The sequence below is a fragment of the Camelus bactrianus genome, chromosome 12 (assembly GCF_048773025.1).
Source record: "Camelus bactrianus isolate YW-2024 breed Bactrian camel chromosome 12, ASM4877302v1, whole genome shotgun sequence".
Lineage (NCBI taxonomy): Eukaryota > Metazoa > Chordata > Mammalia > Artiodactyla > Camelidae > Camelus > Camelus bactrianus.
Window position 1 is genome coordinate 42,186,620 of NC_133550.1, and position 25,705 is coordinate 42,212,324.

Consider the following 25,705-nt stretch of genomic DNA (forward strand, 5'->3'; position numbering starts at 1 on the left):
ATGAAAGTTATTTAACCTTTCTGTGACTCGTTTCCGTGTCTATAAAATGAATGTAACAATGATACGAATCTTATAGATTGGTCTGTGACTTAAATGGGTTAACATGGAGTAAAACCCTTAGCTCAGAGCCTAGCACATGAAACGGGCTTAATGAAGTATATGGGTTGCTCCTGCTGTCATTCCCCAGGCTGCATAGTTCAGGCTGCAGGCATCTCCAGGGAAATTATGTCTCTGGGCTGGGGTGTGGTCCCAGATTGTGCATTTCAAACAAGCTCCCAGAAGTGCTACTGCCCCTTGGTCTGTACTTTGAAGAACAGAGCAATAATGTCTTCTTATTTCCTACTGGACCGTGTCTGTATCTCGTCTCCACTGCTTGGCCCCTGTGAAAACCCTCTCTGTGTGAGTGTCCTAGGGATGCTGTGACAAAGTTAGACAAACGGGGTGGTCGAAAATAACAGAAGTTTAGTCCCTCACTGTTCTGGAGGCTAGAAGTTCAAAATCAAGGTATTGGCAGGGCCATGCTCCCTCTAAAGGCTCTAGGGAGACCCCTCCATGCTCCTTCAAGCTTCCAGGTGGCTCCAAGTGTTCTTGGTTTGAGGCAAAATAATTCTAATCTCTGCCTCTGTCTCCACATGGCTTCCCTCTCTTGTGTATCTGTGTCTGTTCTCTTCTTATAAGGACACCAGTGATGTTGGATTAAGCCCCACCCCGAAATCAGCATGACCTCATCTTAACTCGATTACATCTGCAAAGACCCTATTTCCAACAAAATCACACTTACAGGTACTAGGGGTTAGATCCTGAACCTATCTTTTGAGGGGACACAGTTCAACCATTAACACTCACTCTTTTAATCTTTATAAAAATGCTTATTTTCTGTTTTTATTTTTATTAACATTTTTGTTTGAGTGTGTGGGGTTTACAGAAGAGACTGGAAAGTGTGAATCTGCCCTTTGCAGACATTCATGCTGGCCTAGGCTTACACCTTTTTGTCTTAAGTGCTGTCATCTTACCATGTTCCAGTGACTCAGATTCTCCAGAACAAGTATTTATGTTCTTTTAATGCACTCCTCTTCAATGACCTTGATCTGGCAATGACAGTTACTATGTCATTCTCATTATATAAATCAGGCATAACCTGGAAGTCTGCTTTTTTCCTGTTTCACTCATTTTACTAAGTCATCACCATTACCTTCCTTTTCTTTTTCTCTTCCTCCTTCTCCATAAGGCAGTGCCAGGGAACTCCTCATTCCACAGTTTATTGCAGCTGCAGATGTAGAATCTCATTGCCTTATCTTCCAGGCAAACAAAGAAACGCCTAATCCCTTAAGTAAACTCAAAATGTATATACAACAGTTTCTCATTCATCCAAAGCTCCAGAGAGGCTGAGTCCTTTCCAAGTCTGCTCCTTAACGCGCACTGTTAACTCTTAACAGTCTTCATTGCCTTTCAGACTCTCCTCTCCTGCAGAACAGCATCACGGGCTGCCAAGCTGATATTCCTTTTCTGACTTTGATGCTTATTTTTTAATCCCCCCATGAATGGCTAAAGAATTTCTTTTAGGGGCTCTGTTTATGTGGTCTAGTGCACCATCTGTCACGTTTACTTCAAGTCACAGGTCTGCGACAGACTGTCAACTTCACACTACAGAGTAGAACAGTAGAAAATGAAGAAAAATCGAGAGAAAAAAAACCCATTAAACTTATTAAAACCAAACATAAATACCCAGGAATGTAAAATAATCTTCAAATGCAGCTAAATAATTTTGAAGTAAGAGAAAGTCGTCCTGTCTCTCCGGTGCAAGGTAACTGGAGAAGGCCTGGACCAGACGCCCCCGAGGACAGGACTCCCGACCACAGACCAGCCCTCAAGGAGTAAGAGATTTTCTCTCCAGGCTCCTTGTTCCAGTAGGGACAATGAAGGCTAAGTTAATGCTTCCAGGCCTTCACAGGCCTTCACAGACAAGCTTAGGAACACAAATCAATTTAAAAATATCCTCAAATATCAAAATAATCTAACCCTTCTATCCAGGCGTGATGTGTGTATTAGCCCATATCGCTCCATTCATTCAACACGTATTTATTAAAGACCTGCTGTCTGTCTGACGTTGTCCAGTGGCTGAGATAGAGCCGTAAACAATGTCTCATCCTCACACAAGCAGGCATCACAATGCGAGGAGACCTTCCAGGGCATGGCAAGTAAAACGGGGGAAAGTAAAGGAGGAACAGGGTATGAGGAACATGGGAGAATGGGACTGACCAATGAGGATGGTCAGAGAAAGATCTTTACATAAAGTAATACTTGAGCAGAGATAATGAAGGATGGAAGAAAGCGAGCCAAAAAAAGGAGCCCAAAGTTAGGAAGATGCATGGCAATTTCTAGTAGCAGCAGAGTGGTCAAATATGAACAGGTAAAGTGACTAAGGAAAGGCAAGATATGGCACAAGGTCAGGGAGGTCATGGGAACCTATGTCCTGAAGGGCTTTTTAGGCAATTTAAAAGACTTTAAACTTGTCTTTGCCTTTGCTTTTGCCCTGAGCCAGATGGGACACTATTGAAGGGTTTTCAGCAGAGGAATGACTTGATTCAACTATCCATGAAAGGGTACGTCAGGTTGCCTGGCCTGTAGATGGACAGGGATGGACCCAGGAGGGATATTTAGGACACCACTGCAATAATCAAGCAAGAGATGATGATGGGTTTGACGTGGACAGTAGCAGGGAAGGTGATGCGAAGGAGTGTTTGGAAGATACAGAGGATAGGAAGCCAAGCAAGGCTGAGAGTCCAAATGGTCTGTGAGAGAGAAAGAATAGGGACAGGGGTGATTCCAAGAATTTTGGCCTGAACCCCTGGAAAGATGAAGTCACCATTGACCGAGATGGGAAAGATTGTGAGGAGGAGTCTGATTTTGGATCTGTTCATTTTGAGGTGCCTGTTCAGTTTCTACTTGGAGGTATCAAGGAGGCTTTGGCACTAAGTCTGGAACTTAGAGGAGAGGGATGGATTGTGGACATAAATCTGGGCAATGTCAGAGTATAGACTGTCCTTCTTTATCAGGACAGAAATGATTTGACTTTATCCAAACTAAGCAGTCATACTGTACATGTTAGCAGCACATTTTACAGGGCCAATTCTGGCTTTGTGCAATGTTCTTGTGGTTTCTAAGATAAATAAACATATTATATGTTTCCCTCTGGATGCCTTTGCTAAGATCCTGTCAGCATTTCCAAAACAGTCCTTGCCTGAAGAACACCACGAAAGAAAAAATCCTCTTGAGGAGAAAGAATTTTATTGTTTTTGAAAAAAAAAATCCCTGTGTTTTCTCTTACGAGTTTAAAATTGTATAAAAACACAGTCTAGTTGCTGTTTCCCTCAAGAGCTCACATTAACGAAAATACAGTGTGGTGCCTGCCTTGAATGTGGGTTGATAACTTGCTGGTGGTTTGACAGTTATGAACAAACAGTCCTGTACCATAAAGAAGGCATATTCCTAAAACTCCAAGAGATCTCAGGGGGCCTCGGGCACTGGACCAACATACTTAACTACAAAAGCATGGAAACATACAAATCCCACAGTCGAGGTCATTATTTCATGGGCTCCTAGCATAGACAATTCTGCTATAACTTACACTGATCACTAGTTTATGAAGATTCCATGAGGTCACTTGACCTGGCATTGATAAGTGAAAAATAAAACATTCTCCTTGAAATAATTTACTTTCTCTCATCTCTTCCCAAAACCAGTTATGCATGTGTGTGGATGTGTGTGGAGGGGTATACTCTTGTCATCTTAACATGCTAAAAGAGAAAATAAAATTTTAATTAATTTGATCATTCATTCTTGTATTTATTGAATCCACATTTTCACTGAGGATGTAGAATATGACAGGAACTATGCTTGGTCTGGAGAAAATGAAAATTTTAAAAAGTACATTTTATTTTCTGTGGTCAGTAACAATGGGATGTGAAAGTGAGATATTATTTTAATAAACTTTAAAAATGAATGAAAAGATAATATCTAAGAAGGTCCTGAGAGGAAATGAAAGTCAAAAGTATTGTGTCCCCTTTCATGATTAAAAATTATAATGTTAAACAAATTTCCTGTGGCTGTCCTTGACTCTAGGAGAAACATCTGGAGCACTGTGAGAAATACCAGGCCACCTACAACTCACAAAGCTTACTCTGAGGTCTAGGGAATGATAAACAAACCTTCTGAGACCAGATGTTTCTGAGTGCTGTTATTTGGTTCAGATCCTTCTCATACCATCTGGACTGATAGATGGATTTCTCCCTACGGTTTTTCTTCCTAGCTGCAGCCAACTCTCATTGACAAATATACTAAAAATCTATCTGAGTGACCATACAGTTTGTAAATCTTAAAAAGGAAAGTGAGTGCAGAAAACTCAACTTCGCATGTGTGGGCTGTATAACTTAGCCCAGGTATAAAAGTTGCTGTCACATTCACAAAGCCTGCATTTTCTCAGATATCTAGGGTCCATTTTAAACTCCTTGCTGAAAAAGGATGTCTTAGGCGCTAGCTGGCAAAGTTGGATATCAGGTAACAATGTAAACACAGTCTTCTTTTAGATGGCTGGAACTCCTTGACCTTGGTCCTTTCTGACTCTGCAAATAGCAAATTGATTTAAAGTTGTTTTGCTTTATTTTTTTGCATAGGAAAATGTGTATTTTCCCTAGTTTTATTGAGATATAATTGATGTATAACATTATGTAAGTTGGAGGTGTATAGTAGACCCTGGAACAATGCCAGTTTGAACTGTACAGGTCCATTTATACACATGTGTTTTTCAATAAACACATATAATACCACAGGACTCCTAATTGATTGACTCCAGAGGTGCAGAACCACACATACAGACGTGATGCGACTTGAGCATCCACAGATTTTCGAATCTGTGGGATGTCCTGGAACCAATCCCCTGCGGATACCAAGGGAAGACTGTACAACATAATGATTTGGGGTTTATAAAAATTACACACACACACACACACACACACACACACACACACACACACACACACCATGAAATGATTACTGCAATATGTTTAGTTAAAGTCTGTCAGTTTATATCCATTCTCTGGGTTTTCTTTCAGTAGCAATGATAACAATAACAATAACAGTGCTTCTTTGCATTGATATGACAGCTTTTGGTTGACAACTGTATTCACTCCTATAATCTCATTGCTGTTTTATAACCAACAGTGGAATTGATTTATACTCTGATAGGAAAAGGAGACAGGAACTAAGTAATTTAAAAAGGCTTTGATAGAGAAATGAAATTAAATATACACCTAATCCATTAGTTTGGGGACAGGGCGTTGCACTGCTAACAGAGTTGGGGAAGAAAAATACCTCTTTTTCTGCTCCACTTCGTACTGGTATCGCCTCCACCTCTTCACCTGCTCACTCCCTCATTCTCCTATTTATCCATTCCCTCCCTGTATGGACTGAAGGTGACATTCCAAAATTCATATGTTGAAAGCTTATCCCCCACAGTGATGGTATTAGGAGGTGGGCTCTTTTTTCTCTAAGATCAGGAAAAATCAAGACTAACTAATCTTACCACTTCTACTGAATAGTATACAGAAAGTCTTAGGTAATGAAGTAGACAAGAAAAAAAAAAATAAAACCATGAAGATTAGAAGGAAGATGTAAAACCCTCTTCATCTGAAGATGATGTGAACATGTCCATAGAAAAATACTAAGATATCAATAAAAGATAGCTACTAAAATTAATAATAAGTGATCTTTGGTAAGATCATAGAATGCAAGACTAACATGCAGGAATCAGGTGTGTTTTTGTTTACCAGCAGCAAAAACCTGAAATATTTTGTTACTCTGTTTACCTTAGAATTATAAAATGTCTGCTGGAAAACTTATGAATAAATTTAACAGGAAACATGTAAGGCATATACATACAAACTAAAAAATATTCCTCACAGAAATTAAAGAAGACCTTAACGATGGAAGACATATGCGATGTTCATCATCTCGTAAGATAATTGACCTGTAGAGTCATCACAAGTCAAATCATAGTTCTAATAAGCTTTCATCTCAAAATTGACAAGCTGACTCTAAAGTTTACATGAAAAGGCAAACAACTGCATAGATACAAAGTTTTTTTTCCAAGGAAAAAAATTGAGAATTTACACTTTTAATAAAGCTCAGTGTGGCAGTGGTGAAGGGATGGATAGAAAGATCAACTGAACAGAAGAGAGTTGAGCATGGAAATGAGCCCACACACATGCAGTCCAAGGACTGTTAGTGACAGTGACAAGGCGATTCAAATGGGAAAGAAAGTCACTTTCACAAATGGTCCTGGAACAACTGGATATTTAAAACATACGCATGAAAACAACATGCATGAAAAACAATGTATATTGACCATTACCTTATACTCGACATAAAAATTAACTCAAAAGGGATGTGATATCTCACCGTGGTTTTGATTGGTATTTGTGTGATGATTAATGCTGAGCATCTTTTATACACCTGTTGGCCATCTGTATATCCTCTTTGGAAAAATTCCTATTCAGATCGTTTGCTCATTTTTCCACTGGGCTGTTTTTTTTTTTTTTTTTTTTTTTATTGTATTAGATGTTTATGTTTTGGATATTAACCCCTTATCAGAAATACCATTTCCAAACATTTTTTTCCCATTTGGTAGGCAGCCTTTTAATTTTGTTGATGGTTTCCTTCTCTGTGTAAAAGCTTTTAAGTTTAATTAAGTCACATTTGTTTATTTTTGCTCTTGTTTCCCTTGCCTGAGGAGACAGACTCAAAAAAATACTGCTAAGACCTATGTCAAAGAGCCAATACTATTATTTATCTCGAGTCAATTTCTGGAAGAGCAGTAGCTTTTATATTCTCTAAACTTATGCCTTAATTAATACTTTTTGGTCTAATTTTGAGATTGGAGTTTCAATAAGTTACATGCAAAATTGGATAAAAATGGTATATTATGGGCAAAAATGTAAGTTTAGAAATAGAGAAGCAATTCATTTTTATAACATCTTATGCAGGCTTTTTGTTTTCATGTTTCTTGGCAGAGCCACAGAAATGGTACACTTCTGAGTCTCTAATTTACTTTTGAATTTTTCCTCTTCTCATTATATCAGACAGCTAAGAGGACCAGTGATGGAACCAGGAATTTCCTCCCTAATTCAGCAAATTCACATTCTCAAAATCATTCTGAAAGACCAGAATGCTGCACACCGTTTAGCTTTCCTGCTTAATATATAAAAGGATAATTCTTTAAAAGCTGAAAGAAGCAAAAAGACAAAAAAAATCTGAAGTGTTTGTTGATAGGTAAAATGCCAGCCTGAATAGAAATCACTCAAGGATGAGAAAATATTGTAAAAATAGCTACAACTTTATGGAAAAAATCTGCACCATACAATGAAAAAGAGAACTGAAGTTGGGGGGGGGGTCACTGGTTTAAAAACCATTTATCTAGAAAGCAGAAATTTTGAAAAGTCTAACCTTCTACTCTAAATAAATATTGAAAAAGTAGCACGTATGAAACAGGAAATACTGAGACAGAAGGAAAGCAAGAACTGGGGGACAGGCAGAGTTTAAAGAAAAGAAACCACATTATGAGAATAGTAAGACAGTTTCAGAAAACAGCAAAGAGGTAGAGCAGCACCGCAGAAAGGAAACACAAAGGTATGAGTCACTCAGTGCGATGACAAAGAGAAACAGTGAGAAAATCATCTCATGGGTAATTGCTGCTCTTTAAAAGGAAACATTCAACTAGTGCAAAATGAATAATCAAAGGCAGAACAGGAGAAATATTCTCAGTTGGTGATTAGAATCTGTAGCTTACAAGAGGACTCATAAAGTATTAATGGAAAGAAAACAATCTTAAGGAAATCTGGTAAAGTATTTGGATATCAAACATGTACATAATACCATGCACACACAGACACACACACCTCACAGGTTTGTGGGACAAACAACAACAAATAGGAGTCTATCAACAGAAGAAAAACAATTATAGCTTCCTTGGGCTTCTCTACAGCACTAAACTTCAGAAGAATAAAGAGCAAGTTTCTCAGTATTTTGACACAAAAATCTGTGACTACGTCTATATACTCCTTTACGTTATTTCCCTGAGACCTGGGTTATAGTCGGCAGTCTATAAATATTTGTTAATTGAATTAAGAAGGAATAGATGCAAATGTGAGTAGAGAAAGTCTTTTAAAATCACTAGAGGGGAAAGAAGTGCAGTGGTAATGAACCCATTTAATTTTAAACAAGGAGTATGAGTTTTGCTTTTCAAGGAGTAATTAGTGTGCCTATTTTTCAACTAATCATTATCAATATTCTTAGCTTTTTGTTGTCAAAGAGAACGTAATATGATTTCTATTCCCTTTATGTTACTGAAATGAATAGTTTTTCCTTCTTGTCAAGAAATCAATGACTCCTTAAATGGAAGTGAACTTGTTGAAAAAGGTGAATTTTCAAATGCTACTGGCACACACCTGTTCCATGCTGCAGATATGTGTGGGTATTTACAAAGAGTGATGAAGACTTTACTAAATGTGCTAGTATTGTGTTGTCTTGAACTTATTCCCCGCCTTTACCTTCTAGAATCCAAGGTACTCCCTCAGATTCTTTTGGCAGAATCCACGTTATAAAACATCTCTATTAACTGTTTGCCCCTGAACACTACAAATTAAGGAAAAGAAGGTAAATAAAAACAGCTAGTTTGAAGTTTTGAATAATTACAAACCTCCTGAATAGTTAGTTGTAAGTTTAAGTAAGAAAATAACCTAATAATCTCCTTAGTTCTGGCATTTATTCATTTATTTAATCCTCATTCATTCACTCAAAATATATGGAATGCCCAAGTATTTGTTTCTAATTAGCCTATGTTCTTGGCATAAGCAGTGGACAAGATAGACAAGGTCTCTGCTCTCAAGGAGTTTATCCATTTGCGGGGAGGGGAGATAATAAACAAGTAAACAAAACAATCTCAGAAATTTAAGTACTATGAAAAATAAAATAAGGTAAAGGGATGGAAAATTATGAGAATATATAATTGTTTTATAAATGGTGGTCATGAAAATGGCATTTGAGCACAGACCAAAGTGTCCCAGACAGAGGGAAGAGCAGGTGTCAATGTCCTGAGGTAGGACCAGTGTGGCATGTTAGTAGTGAGAGTTAAGGAAGTGTTCATGTAAAGCCTTAGCAATTGTGTTGGGGTAGAAGTGGGGTTGTGCAGAAATGAAATAGAGAGAGGGGGACAGTGGAAGCAGGAGAATCACAAGAATATGTCACAGTCCAGGTGAGAGACAAGGGTGTGAAAATGGCTGGCAGTGACAGTGATATAAAGGAGACATGTTGAAGATAGGCTTTGGATGTTATGCTAGTGGTACTTACCAATGGATTATCAAAAATCTTCCCAAATTTGGGGTGAATTAATCAATACTCTGTAGCCATAAGTTTATCATAAGTTTCCAAGGAATAGTTGACTGGTGGGGAGTGAGAGAGTAAGGAGGAGGGGAAAAAAAAAAAAAAAAGAAGAAGAAGGCGAAGAATGAGAAGGAAGTGAAGAGAGAAGGAAGTGAAGAAAGAAGGAAGGAAAGACAAAGGAGAAAGGAAGAAAGAAACGAAAAGACAAAGAAAGAAAGGTTCCATTTCAACAGCTGGACCAAATTAGAAAACCAAATAAAATTCTCTGGGTTGGATTCTGAAACCAGAAAACTGCAGTTGTGGTAAAACACCGGATTATTTTCAGCAATCAAAATGAGGGCAAATCACATCTGCAGCACTGGGTTTGTAAACGTTGGTGAGTTAGACAGATACCTTAGGGAACAGTCCTCAGGAATTCTAAAGTATCATTACTGATGAAATGGAAAATTAGAGTTAATGAAGTTTAAACACAGTCACCTAAAAGATTCCTTTCTGCAAACTGAGCCAGGATTTGTTTGAGGTTTGCCTGTGTTTACACAAGGCATAATGTCTGAAAAGCCTTCTTTGGTCATCAGACTGTACATCTATTGAAAACCGTATTTTTTTTTTGAGGTGAGGCAATGCTTTCTGAGTACCCAGAGTCCTTTATTCAAAATAAATAAAACCATAAATCAAGGGAAGGTGCCCTTGACAAGATGTATCATAATATTTACCACATTAGTTGAAAATGTGAAGAAATTTGTAGCATATATAACTTTTTTTTAAATTTTCTTTTCTCAAATTTGAAATAGAAAGTATAATTTCATTTTTAAAAACTACGATAATTGTCAAAGTGTAAAAATTACATGAAAATTTTCAAGGTTTTATCCAAAATGCCCATATAAGTTTGATAGGCAAACTCTTCACTTTATTTCTGGCTAGGATAAGAATACATAAATAAGATCAAGAATTAGGTCAGACTTACAAAAAGAATCCATAAAATAATGAATTGCATATCTGCGTTTAGGAATTACTCATTATTAGGAATTGCTTCTTAGTGAGATGATTATTTTGATATTAAGCTGTGCAAAGTTATGACACTAGAGCTAAAAGAAAACTTCAGTTCAAGGTGATTATTTGTCAATGATTTGACTTTAATGCTTCATTGTTAGGTGTGTATGCTCACGCAAAGGCATAGTTTTATTACTGCAAATAGAGACCGTGAACTTTTATACTGCACTTTTACTAACTTACTTGAATAGAAGTATTTCCATTTTATTATATAATATGGGTATAATTTTAGTAACGTATTATATTTCATTATGTGAGTTTACTGTATAATCACTTATACATGCTTTTTCTCCTCTAATTGAGAATTTCTTCCAATTTTCTATTACTATTTAATAATATATTCTATAATGTTGAAAAATTTATATAGTGTTTAGAAAAACTTACTGTCCTCATTATAAATCACTTACTATTTTGATATCTAAATATGGGGATTATTAGATCAAACGGTTTGAACATTTCATTACATTTTGCTAATGAAAAAAATTTTTCTGAAATTAGTGTTATTTCATAGGTCTAAAATGGTAACTTATTTTCTCAGCTTACAGTTATTTAGGTTGTTGTTTTTTACCTAGTTATACTTTATTAACTTCATTATAATGATAAAGATTGTAAAGTCAAAGAAGTTAAAATACTGCCTGTGGGCGGAGGGCGGGGGGACAGCAAATTAGTGAAAGAAGTAATCCAACCATCTGCCCTCATCTCCTGTATTACGTATCATTCACACGCGACCTCAGCGTTAACAGCACGCTGTAGATTGTAATGAGAGACTATTCGTCAGATTCATAGTATGGATATTTTTGAAACACAAATTGGTTGAGAAGCAGACGTTTAAGGAGTCTCTTGAGGCAAAAAGGACCAAACTGAAATGCTTTCATGACAGCCTGGGAAGTGTGGGGAGTTCGGATGTCTCCCAGCCTTTTGGAAGACCTCACATAATCCCGGGACTACCTCCGTTATGGTTTAATTCTTAAAACATATTCAACAGACTTCTAATTGAATTCAGAATCTTTTGGTATATGTAATATTTTTAGTTATGGGTAGGTTAAACCATAATTTTCATGTATTTGTTCATTCACTTAACAAATATTTGAACTTCTACCCTGTGTGGAACATTGTGATCGACGCCAGAGGTGTCACAGAGAAAACATCATAAAAAGCAAGTCTGATCTCATTCTCTTGAGGAGTAAACACACACACACACACACACACACGCACGCACGCACACACGCAGGCACGCATAAGCAGAAAAATAAAAGGCAAACTGTAATAGGTGTTATGACACAAACAGAAGAGGAACTGAGACTGACAGATGACCTGCTGAGAGCAAAGTCCCAGGGCTCATGTGTACCAAGTGTGGTGGAAGAATCTGAGTTGAGTTGAGGTTGATGGAGAGAGTTGATGAGAGAATGAGTATCCAAACGGATACAAAGGACAAGAGAGACAATACCTCCTATTTCAATGATGGTGGAGCTGAGAAGTCATGGAATTTGGAGGCAGAAGTCTTGTTTCTGAGGCTTGATTTCCCTCATCTTTAACACAGACTTAATCATTTGTATTTCACAAGATTTTAATAAGGCTCAGTTTAAATAAGATACATGAAAGGTCTCTCTATATTGTAAATCACTAAAACATTAGTCATCTTCATTGCCTTTGTCAAGAATGTAAACTGGTGAATGTCTCTGGCTATCACTACCATGAAAGACTCTTTTAAGAAAAAAGGCATTAAATGCTTATGGAGCTTAGCACAGATAACGTTTAGAGAGACCTGATTAGACCTGGTGTTTTAGAGTCACCATCTTCTAATACATAATAATGTCCTGGACATATTTCACCACTTCGATCAGAAAGATTCGAATATTGGTGGAAGAGGGAGACCTTGGAATTTCGTTTAGGAAGAAGGTGACACTTGGAATTGAGGAAGGGAGGCACAGGGCACAAATTAAACCATACGTGAGTTATATTTGAGAAATATTTACTTTGCCTTTTTTTTTTCTTCTTCTAAGAAATGTCCCCCTAATATATACTATAACAGTATTCTTTAGGCCATAGTGGACTTAAGCAATAATCATATATAAAAGCTAATAAAATTGAAGTAGTGACTCTAAAAGTAATGGTATACCCCTTTCTTTTGTTTACTTTCTTATTCTGTTTAGTCTTCATCTGTGTGGAAAACATATGGACTAAATATGTACATATATACACAGACACATACGTTTATGTTTTATACATATATTTATATTACATGTAAATCAATTATAAAATATTTAAATATGTGTATATATTTAGATTATATATAAAACAATAGCAGGTGATGCATTTATCACAGAGGGATCGCAGGAGCAGTAAAGGGAAATATAATTGGAAAGTAGGCAGGAAAAGTGGGGGAAGGGAAGGAGTCAGTATTAAGAAGGATCCTGATAATGTTCATGGACAAAATGACGTTAGAAATTTGGGAAAGTATTTTCAGTGGCTGTGATCCAATATCCAGTACAACTACCTGTTTTTCTCTTTAGTTACTCTTCTTTTTCCTTTTTTCCATAGTGGCAAAATGAGATATGATTCACTTGAGAATTCCACTCTGAGTCATGGTCATGGTGATCACAGAAATAAATGCGGACTCGCTAGCACTTAGGCCCTCCCTCTTCTGGTTGACCAGTCTAGGGCACAACATCATTTCTGGGAAGAACAACCCACATGCCCACAAGCAGATGTCTCGGTGTACTTTTTAAGTTACTCCCAAGGCTATTCCCAGAAAGGATGTTAACCAGACCTGGAATAAATTCATTATAATTTTATTTTCCCTGGCTTCCAAGGGAATATTAAACACAATTTGGTGGTGGATAACAGCTGAATTACGCTACTAAAGATCATATCTCAACTCACCTTCCTAACTGGATAAGAAAAGCTAAAAAATAGAAAGTCAAATATTCTAATGTTAAGAATATAAATTAGGAGATAATTTGTGAGGTGGCCATACTTAATTTTTGAAAAATTGCTGTCAAACATATTGAAAATTGTAGACCTAAAAAGTAGAGTTTCTTCTAATCATACATCTTTGAAGAGTTTGTCTAAATGAACCTAGAGTTCCATAAAATGTTTTCAGATACTGTTGTAGACAAGATAGTGGCTTCTCAAAGATGTCCACATTTTCATTCCCAGAAGTTGTGAATATGTTACACGACAATGCAATAAGGAGTTAAGGTAGCTGACAGAATTAAGATGCTACTCAGTTGACCTTAAAATAGATGATTACCCTGAATTATCTGGCTGGGCCTCGTGGAATCACAGGGTCCTTCAAAGCAGTCAGAAAAATTAATGTCAGAGTGATGTGATGTGAGAAAGACGCAACTGACCACTGTTGACTTTGAAGATTGTGGACTTAAGAGACAAAAAATGTGGACATCTCTAGAAGTTGGAAGAGTCAAGGAAATGAATTCTCTTTAGAGCTCCCCCCAACCCCCTGCCCCCCGCAAAGGAATGTAGTTCTGCTGACACCTGGATTTTTAACCTAGTGAAACTCATTTTGGGTTTCTGAGCTTTAGAACTGAAAGATAATAAATTTACAGCAGTAATAGGAAAACTGATACTGGAACTCATCTGGGTCCCTTCTTCCCCTCCCCTCATTCTACGCCAGGCACTCTGGCCTTGGTTCTGTTACTGCAGTTACTGCACAGTCAACCACTCAAGCAGGGCTTTGTTTGGGAGTCATAGCCAAATATAAAATTGCTCAAAGCCCGCCGGAGATGGTGTGAGATGAATCATCATGGAGGATTGATGGTACATGGTCGACACCAGGGACAAGAGGCCACAAATTCAGGAGCCACAAACTCCAGTTGCAGGAGTTAATCAATGAAGGTAGCAGAACAAAAGAATCATCATACAGATCCTGGTAGCCACTCCTTCCCTACCTTGGCCCCTGGAACCAGGAAGGTATATTAAACTCCACACTTAGATTCCATCCTATGGAAGATAATATTGAGGGAGTTAAACTCTGGAAGGCTAAATGGACAATCTAAATTGAAAGAGATCATTTAAATTCATAGAGGCTAACAAATTGCCAATTACTCAGTTCCGATTTCCTATGCTCCACAGTCAGTGGAAGGGAAATTAAACAAAAAAAAAATTTTTTTTAATCCCAATTTTCTTTGTCCATCTGAATGTAGTGCATTGGTTTTCAACCAACATAAAATTAACAAACACTCTGGGACTAATGAGCTTCTAGACTTGACTGAGCCCATGTCTGGACCAATGAGAATATTCCTGAAGACCTTGAGTCTTTTAACATCTTCTTTCCACAAATTTGCATTATTTATGGACTGAATAGTTAAGACATGAGGAAAGCTATGATGAACTCACTTATCTCTGCTTCCCCTGTGGGGTCTTTCTGATGACCTAATCCTGAATTTTCGCCATTGGATTCACATGTTTTTCATTTGGGGAAAAAAAAGAGTCAGAGACATTCTCTCCACTTGACAACTGAAAAAGCACAAGAATTATGAAAGGGCTCTTTAATTAGTGCAGCGCACCATAAGAAACCAGGCATTTGGAATATGACGTCCTGAAAAGATCATTTCAATAGTACAAAGTAGGAGATTCTCCATGCCTGATACTAGCCTAAAGCCTCCAAAGTTAAGGCGACGGTATCTTCCACTATACAGAGAAGTTAACAGAGAAATGAACAGAATCCAAACTTAGGATCTTCTACTACATAGAGAAGCACAACTAGAGGAATGAATAGAACATAACTTACTTTCATCTGATTATCGTAATCATTTTCAGTGCTTGTTAAAAATGTGAATTCCACAGTCACACACATTCAGTCAAGATCTCTCAGGGAAATCTCTTGAGAATCTGCATTTTTTAAATTTCCTTGAATGATTTCAACCAACAACCAACTTTAGAAATCATTAACTTATTTCAAAATTTGAGTTATGGCCAATTCTAACTAGAGAAACCAAGAATTTTTTTTTTAATAGGGAAATATCTAAATCAACAAATCATTGCCAAGATTACTATAATGGATCTGCCCCGTTTTCTTCTTGGAAACTCTTTTAGAAGGACTTTTGTTGATGTGGTAATTCCATTGTTGTGCGCAAAGGGAGAAACTGGACTGGGTGTGGGTTAAAATATAATAGATTTGGATGGGTATCCAAAAACATATATTGTGCAGAAGGGAAGCTTAGAACTCAAGAGTTTTCAATTTTTTAAATAATTATCATTAAAAACCTTTGTGATTCATGAATAAGTCAACTACAACTTTTATTTTTAAACTCCAGAGCTATTTTCTAAAATTCCTTTCTGAAATTTAGGGGAACGCATATAACCCTGGGAAATATGTATCATCTGAGAGTGTATTAAGTACTTAATCTTAATTTCCTTGCACATGTAATAGAAGAAAGATATTTGGGATGAAGGGTAGATATTAAATTTCAGGACCAAAACTTTCAACACTAAAATAATGAGTGCTTATACACATTTGCTGTTAGAAGTCAATTTGTTTTTAGTGGAACCTGTTTTATAATGAGTCAATATTATGTCATTTTCAAAACATGCCACATCGGCACCAAAAAAACACTTCAGGATTATTTAAATTTTCAAAAACTTTACAGTTTTATTATATGCCTACTGCACTCCTAAGAAAGTGTTCATTTGTAAATAGGTTAAGACCAAAATATTTTTAATCCTTTATGTTATTTGTGCACAGTTAAACGATTGATTAATTTAGCTCCTTGGAAAACACTGTGTTCTGATCCATCACAGAGTTAACAGAAAAAAATAGAATTTAACTTTTAGAGCATACATAGACCTTCTATTCGTGAATCCAGTTGTGGGGAGGCAACTGATTTCTAAACGTACCAACTCCTCCATGCCTGGTACCTTTTGAAATCTTTCCCTCTGCCTGAAATCGTGTGAACTACTCTCCTGTTGGCTGACCCCAGCTCATCCTGCACTCTCAAGCTCGTCTTGATTTTAACTTCTTAACGTAAAAAAATCCTCTTCAATCAATGAAGCCTGGTTCTGGAGCTGGCTCTAGCTTGCTCTTCCTTCTGTAGATGAAGTTGTCACACAGCATCATAACCGCACGTTTCTCTGCATCTCCTCCACCTAGACTTTGTTCTCCTTGAGGACAGGGGCTACTCTCTAGTGCAGTATGGTGCCTAAGTCTTTATAGACATTTATATGTGGACTGATGAATGAATAATCTGGTTTTCCTTCAAGGGGCAAATTAAAATTGTTATAATTGTCTTACACTTCTTTTATAGGTTTCTATTGATTTTAATTTGAATTGCTAGTTGAGGAGTAACTCCATGAGATTTCTTTCAGTGTTCACAATCTTAAAAGTCTTAATTAGGTCCCAGCTACATAAGTCAGAAGGAAATATTTTTATGCAGTTAACGCTTTCACTGATTATATTGAAATTATATGTACCAAGTCCTACTCCTCTCCATTGCCACCACCTCTGAAGTTCAAACCACCGTCTTCAATTCTCGCCCAGACTAAGGCCCTTGTGTGCCATTTGGCCTTTCTGCTTCCTCTTGACCTTCTATTACCTACAATCACTACCATCCCAAAGCCTTGAATGAAAAATCCTAAATGCATATTATGGACTGTGATGCCCCACATGGACTGGTCATCATTACACGTCCAATGACAATTTGCATGCCGCTTACCCACCAAGCTTTTACCATCTGCCCCTCATTCAAAAATTCTGAAACCTCTGCACTGAACACTCTTTGCTCCATTTCTTCACTTTTTCCTTCCCAGCTGGGATATTTGTTTATCTAAGAAGGAGTCTTTTTCTGCCTTCCAATACTTGTATTCTCTTTCACTGCATCTTATTGGCTGTTGTATTTTTATTTGTTTTTGCATATTGTTTAATGTAAACACTTGTGTGAATATTAAGCTTTTATGAATAGTAAGCCTAGTTTTATATGTTTAACTTACAAAAATAAATCACTATATGCTTGCATATGTTCTCAGTAATGTACTAACTCATTTAATACTCTTACCATTCCCCGTGATGGAGACAATTCATTCTGTTTTACAAAAGCTGAAAATGAGGTTTCAAGAGTTTATATACATAGAGTTAGTTGCAGAGAAGATACCAGAGAGACAGAAGCAAAGACTCCCATCTCAGGGAATCTGTTGCTCCTATACACTGAAACACCCCCAAGTCACTCTCTTTCCTACATACTGAAAGTAGTGGATAGATAACAGTAATAGTAACTAATATTTATTGAGTGTTTACTGTCTGCAAGAAACTTTTCTAAAAGTTTCACATACGTAATTCATTTAAGGTCACAAGTAAAGTTTTGTGAGCTAGGCACCATAACCTTTCCCATTTTAAAGATTAGCAAACTGAATTGCTCACGATCACACAGCAGATATGTTACAGAGCACTCTTAACTGCTAGAATGTTCTGAGTAAACACACACACACAGACTACTGCGGGGGTAGAAGGCAGAACGCCTTATGTTATCACTTTCCTATGTTTAGTTGTTATAATCTTGATGTACTTTCTTACTTTTGTCTTTGAAATGACTATTACACTTCTTCGTTATTTCTCTCCACTTAAATCTGGTCATATGTGTATAATCATGATAGATATAATGGTAGACACATTCAAACCATAGCATCTGGCAGACATGCTTCACATACAGTGGCTTGTGTCTGTCTTGTAAACTTTAGAGGACATGTCAGAGAAACTTCTAGGTTTGAACTTAAAAGAAAAAACTATAGTGTCATGAGCATGTTTCTTGTGCTTTACCTACTTTCATAAAAAATAAAGGGAAATTTAATTCTTACTGATCCTGTACAACAAAATTGAAATCCATATTACCACCATACATCATAGAATTGCATCTTCTATGTTTGGTTGGTTCAGTAATAAAGACAAGATAATCTGGAGAAAACTAGACCTGAAGAAAAGATTAAAAATAAATTCTTTTGAATTCCCTAATAGTTAGAGTGGGATCATATTCCACCATGATCCTGTCATGACTCAGAGTTCTCAAAGTTATTTAATTTATTTTTCTAGATTCAATCAGATATTCACACTCACAAAAGACCACTTCGATAAATGCTAAGAAAACCTACCCTTGGATGTCAAAACACAGTATTTTAAAGATGTCAGCTTCTCCTAAGCTCAATTATAAAATCACTGTGATCACATTCAAATACAATCGTATTTTTTTTGCTATAACAAAATATAAATGAAAATCCATCTGAAAAATAGATAAGTTGGGAACCCCAAGGGATATTCTAAAAAAATGTTTTGTTCACTCAACAAGTATAGATGGAGGACCTGTGTCAAGCCTAATTTCCTCATTCTCATGGGGATAAAAAAGTTATAAAATACACTGCTAAAACGTAAACAAACAACCTAGAATTAATTTCAGAGAGTGGTAAATGGCAGGGAACAATGACAATGTTAAAGTAACAGAGAGTAAGTGAAAGAAGGTCGCTGACCCCCTAATTTGAGTGGTTAGAAAGCCTGTCTGAGGCAGTGGAGACCTATGTGACAAGTAGCCCACAATGAAAAGATCTTGGGGGGCAGTTCTCAAAGTGCGGATCATGAACCTCAAGAATTTCAGAGAGTCCACAACATAAAAAAATATTTTTATAATAACATTAAGATATTTTTTGCATGTTTCACATTATCTCAGAAATGAAAAGCAGTTTTCCAGAGGCTACATCACACAGGACATTGTCGCTCTGATGGTTAATAGACTACCTGCTTGTGTATTCTTGTGCTTTCTAGAATTTTCTATAGTCATAGGTTTAGAGTATAAATGTTCTTTCAGACATTAATTTACTTTTTTCTCAATAACAATAGTGTGTTCCTGCAATCTGTCTTCGTTTACACCTGCTATCATTTCTCTGCTTGGCTATTTATTATTCAATGAATCATTATTTCACAATCTTTAAATTCTCTGTGTGTCTAGACAAGTGAGCAAAAAGAAGTAAATGTACTTTGTGGTCTTGTTTTGCAATAACACTTTAAACTTATTTTCAAAAATATTTCTAAATTTTAAAATTTTGTCTAAAACTGTTAGTATTTTGATATGATGTTTTATTCTATAAAATAAAAATCAATATATTTTTCTTGTATTTCAAGGTGGCTCATTGTTGTTAACAAGGGACATGCAAGGCTTTTTCTCAATCCACAGCTGCACTGCCCCAGATTGACATATCAGAGCATTCTCTAAGTCATGGGAAGAAGTAACCCACTCCAAAGGAGGTGAGTAAAAATGGAAATAAGCAACAAAAATATGATGAAAACCATATTATATCTTGGTTTTATAGATATCACTAACTTGTTTTGTCTTATGCAACAGAACATTTTAGATAGTTTCATGGTATCAATTGAGTTGTGGCATCATTTGGAGACCAATTAATCAAAGTTCAAAGAAAAATGAACCAAATATTTAACAGTAGATGCGAGAAACTCTAAACATCAAAAATGGTTGACTGTATCTTTTAAACTAGAAAGGAAAAGCCACTGAGCATTTTACTGGAAAAAGCATATTGCATGGGCTGAGAGGTACACACAAAAGCTGATATATGAAGGTGACATTGCTGAATGCCTGCTGGATGGAAAGTCAGTGAAAGAAATCATAGTGAGCCACTTTCCAATGATGCAGTGAGTCATCCAGATAAAGATTTATCCAAAACAGGAAGACTGAGTTAATATCATATCTTCTTACTTGTACTTTTGCCTTAAAAATGGACAATCTATAGACGACTCTGCCTGAACTAGCTACTTTCTAATGGACTATTATTTTTAAGTGAAAATGTGACTTATACAAAATATGGTTTGTCTAATTGGGGTGTTTCACACATATAGTCTCAAAAAACAAAATGCATCTTTCACTTTAAGGAAAATAACTGACAATAGCTGACAAAATTCAACTCTCAAGCAGAACTTAGAATTTTAGAAATCAGTGTAAAAAATGTTCTTTGATACGATTTCAAGTTCTACATTACACAGAACCTTTCAAAAACTACCACTTTTTGAGGCTGATCTTTTCATTAAAGAAGAACATTTGACAAAACAGAAACAGGCTCAGAGACATAGTAAACAAACTGATGGTTACCAGGGGAGAGGAGGTGGGAGGGAATAAACTGCGAGTTCGAGATTTGCAAATGCTAACTAGTATATATAAAATAGGTATAAAACAAATTTCTTCTGTATAGCACAGGGAACTATATTCAATATCTTGTAGTAACCTATAGTGAAAAAGAACTTGGAAACAATTATATGTACATATATGTATGACTGAAACACTATGGGGTACACACCAGAAATTGACACATTGTAACTGACTATACTTCAATTAAAAAAATAATAAAGAAGAGTAATTGAAATTATTTTTAAAAATATGGTAATGTACTTATTTTCCCAAGTAAATATCTGAGTGAGACAAGATTTTCTACACATGTATCAAACACAGCAACTACTACAACAGATGGAACAAAGAAGCAGCTATAAGAATCCGGTTCTTGTCTATTAAGCCATTTATTTATTAAATAGATTTGCAAAAGTATAAAATAATTTCTCTCCTCTCACTACATATATTTTGGAAAATATAGGCATTTTATAAAAATATTACTTATGTTAACACACAATGAATTCATTATTGTTATCTGAAGGAATAAAGACAAGAGACTAGCACTACCAAATATTATTTAATAAATAAAGCTTGAACAATGAGATCACAGAAATTTTAAGCTTGATCATATCCAAAATTCATGAATGAGTGGTGGAAATATATCCTCATATACCATTGATGGGAGTGATAATCAGAACAACAATTAGACAATAACTTCAAAGTCTTAAAATGTGAATGCACTTTTCTCCAGAAATTTCACTTTTGGAATTTTTCTAAAGCTATATTGCACTAGCACACAAAATTTGCTCAACACAGCATTAAATGTTATAACAATTAAATAGTGAAAACAACAAACAGAAAACACTGAAGCCACTGAAATGCTTGCCACTGAGCAAAAAAATAAGTAATTTTTGATATACCCATTCAATAGTGTGCTCTGTAACTAAATAAAATATGATGCAGAGATACATGTGTTAATAAGACAAAATTAGATAAATAGTCTAGGTGAAAAGTGCAAGGCATATAGGATAAAAGAGAGAGAGAGAGAAATAAATTTTGTTGAGCATACAGAATGTGTGTGAAATACTTGGAGTAATAAAATTTAAAACAATGATTACTTCTGGGGAGTGAGATTAGAAAGTCAGTTAGGTGAGAGATTATTTCACATTTAACTTTATATCCTTGTATGCTGTTAAATGTTTCAGCATGTTATACCATTCACATATATTATTTTTACAATGCAAACAAGTTAATGTAAAAATATAATAAACTCTATTATTCATAATTCTAAAAATATTTTTTTCAGGTAAGATGCCAAGAGAAATGGAAGCAACTGGAGAATGAGTTTAAAAATATACATCCATATGCATATAAGGACTCTGAAGATGAAAGATAGTTCCATGGTTCATAAGAAATGCTAAAATTATGAATGGTATTAATATTGATGTGTGGGAAGAAAAAAATTAGAATCGGATCCTTTACTACCTGATTTGAAAACATAAACCACCTATTAAAACAGTGTTTTGATTTAAAATATGCCTGTTGACATACAAATGGCCAGAAAGCACATGAAAAAAAATTGCTCAATACCACTAATTATCAAAGAAATGAAAATCAAAACTACAATGAGTCATCACCTCACACTGGTCAGAATGGCCATTATTAAAAAGTCCATAAATAATAAATGCTGGAGATGGTGTGAAGAAAAGGGAACCCTCCTACACTGTTGGTGGGAATGTAGTTTGGTGCAGCCATTTATGGAAAACAGTATGAAGATTCCTTAAAAACCTAAAAATAGACTTAACTATATGATCCAGCAATCCCACTCCTGGGCATATATCTGGAGGAAATTTTATTTCAGAAAGATACATGCACCCCAATGTTCATAGCAGCACTATGTCCAATAGCCAAGACATGGAAGCAACCTAAGTGTCCATCGACAGATGACTGGATAAAGAAGTTGTGGTATATTTATATAGTGGACTACTACTCAGCCATAAAAATAATAAAATAATGCCATTTGTGGCAACATGGATGGACCTGGAGATTGTCATACTAAGTGAAGTAAGTCTGAAAGAGAAAAGAAAATATCATATGATATCACTTATATGTGGAATCTAGAAAAATGACACAAATGAACTTATTTACAAAATGGAGACAGACTCACAGTCAGAGAAAACAAACTTATGGTTACCAGAGCGGGAGAAGGGGTAGGGAGGGATAAATTGGGAGTTTGGGATTCACAGATACTAACTACTATATATAAAATAGATCAACAACAAGGTCCTACTTCTGTATAGCACAGGAACTATATTCAATACCTTGTAATAGCCTATAATGAAAAAGAATGTGAAAAGAAATATGAATATATATGTACAACTGAATCACTATGCTATACACCAGACACTAATACAACATTGTAAATCAGCTATACTTCAATTAAAAATAAATAAGTAAATAAATAAATAAATAAAATGTGTCCATTGAGATAAGCACAATAGACAGATTCAGTACAGCCAATCTGAAAAATAAAATTCCATTGCATGTGATAGCACTTTGCAAAGTATAAGAGAAAGCAAAGTTTCATTGTAATATTAAAAAATAACAACTACATTATAATTATAGTAGAACTTAATACAGTTAATTAAAATGACATTATAAAATAACATTTAATGATATAGAAAAGTATTCACAACTTACTGTTACGTGAAAACAATTACAAAACTATAAGCATAATGGTCTCATATTTTTTGTGAGAACCAACATGTCTGTTGTGTGTGTGGTTGCACACTCACACCCTAAGACAAGACACCAAAAGATGGTTATCTCTAGGCTAGAATATTAATTTTCATTTTTCCCCCTGTAAGTATTCTCCAAATGTGCTAAAACTCTTGTTTTCCCCTGCACATTCTAAATGTGCTAAAACAAATAATCTTTATGACACTTATACTAAAAGAAGAGTCAAGTTTGAAACCCCAATGTATAAAATGGTAAGAACAGAACTTTCTCCTTTACCAGCAGAAAACTGTCATTATATTTACCCTATTCTATGTTCTCAGATGACTTCCCTTATCCACGTAGATAGATGCACAGTCATACATCACTACATACACAGAGCACAGGGAAACATGGAACACCATTCATCACCACAAAGGGAAAACAAAGTTGCACTTTGTTTGGATGGAGTACTGGTAACACATTGGCTTTAACTCTTCAGGTGAGAAGAAAAGACCTGTTGCAGAACTTGGGGAATTGGTTTCACAGAACCCATTGATTAGATGATCTCTGAGATTCATTCCAAATCTGTGGTTCTGTGACTCCATGAATAACTAAAATAGCTATAAAATAGTAAGCATTTAAATGCATTAATCACATATTATGCCAAGCCCTACACCAGTGGCTTTATACACGTTTCCTTTAATGCTCATAAGTTTTCCTACGGAAATCATCACACCCATTGTAAAGATGACATTAAAGTTATCAAGATTACATAATTTTTTCATTTTCACTTCTGGTAGGTTGCTTGAGAAAGTCTCTAATCTGTATCTCTCTTTCCACAAAGTCTGGGCTGTTTACTACTTTCCAACTACTACTTCTCTGTCATACTTTTACAGAATGGTTGACAGAGGGAACAGTCAAGTTGTGGTGAGCCTGAGGGCTCTGAGAAGTCCCGGGTTGGATTCAGAACCAGGAGGGTGAAATAGAATGTCCCTCACTATCTTTGCTGGTTTCAGGTAACAGAGGGAATCTAGTTGGTGGGCTGAGGGGAAAACTTAAGTCATTTTAACACAGATTCTGATGAAATCTCCATGACCCATTACCACAAAGGACCTGATCTCCACTCACCAGGATGGAAAGCTCAGATCTCACCCAGAAAGTCTAAAATGTGCCTGTGGAAGTGTGCGTAACTTTGAATGTGTAATGCACAAAGAAACTACTGCTCAGCTAATTTTTTTTCCATTTTAAAAAACTATTACCAAGTTAATATTTCAGCTTTTCCTCAACAAATAATAATAGTGCCTATAAAATATTTTAAACTGATTGAATTAACTAACTTGTCTCAGCGCCATCCTATCCAACCTTTTTCCAATGGGTGAAGATGCTCATGATTTTGTTCTTCCATTTACTTGTTAGGTGACTTTTAGCAAATTATTTAGACTTTCTGAGTCTCCATTTTTACTTCTTTGAAAATGTGATAATAATATCTATACGGATTTTAAAGCACAAAATTTAAATTTAGAAATATGTGAAAATTCTGAGGAAAAAAGCATGGAAAAAAGTAGATACATCATAAATATTAATTTAATTTCTTTCTAATGGCCAAAGAAATATGCTTTAAAATACACAACATTATCCAATTTTTGGTCTCACAGAACTAATTTTATAGAAAAAAAGTATACATGGACAGTATCAGTTTCACAAAAAGCTCAGTCCAATTTAATACATTTAAACTCTATTGCAGGCACCACAACACATTTATTGCTTCATAAAGAAAAGTCCTTGGAGTAACTAACTGGAATTTTTCAAATGAAATCTCAGATTATAGAATTTGACACACTTAAAGTTAATGCTTAGAATTGTTTTAACTATCTTCTGACAATGAATCACCTCATTATGTGTGATGGGTCTGTCTGTCTGTTTTTTTTTTTCTTGATTTCTTGTAAGTATTCATGTCCTCTATTATTAAACTGAAGCCTTTCTAAAATTTTCTTTAAATGTTACGCTATGAATCACCTTACAGTTCTATGAATTACTTTCAAGAAGTTTATCTTTTGTTTAACAGTTCTCTGACAAAAATGAGGCATTTATTCTAATATTAATTTTTCAGATAAATGCATTAGTAGTCATAGAGTTAAGTGACTTTCAACCAGTCTCCTAGCTAAAAAGTAACATATTTAAATTATTTTAAAAGGGAAAAATCTTACCATGTGGCAACTTAAAAGTAGCTGATTCTAAGAGTTCTTATAAACATGAGGAAATGAAAATTTTGGGGAAAAATCCTACAAATAAAGCTGATACAATCACAAAATGGAATAGACAAGGAATTGAGTAGATCTCTCATTTTCTAGAAGCATGCATCAGGAAATGATAAGGAAAGATATATCAAA

The 25,705-nt window shown here is 35.6% G+C and overlaps 1 long non-coding RNA gene across 1 annotated transcript in view; it reads right to left on the reverse strand.

Moving 5' to 3' along the window:
* Positions 1 to 25,705, reverse strand: part of LOC123615154 (uncharacterized) — a 508,039-nt gene that overhangs the window by 124,846 nt on the left and 357,488 nt on the right. The window lies entirely within an intron of this gene.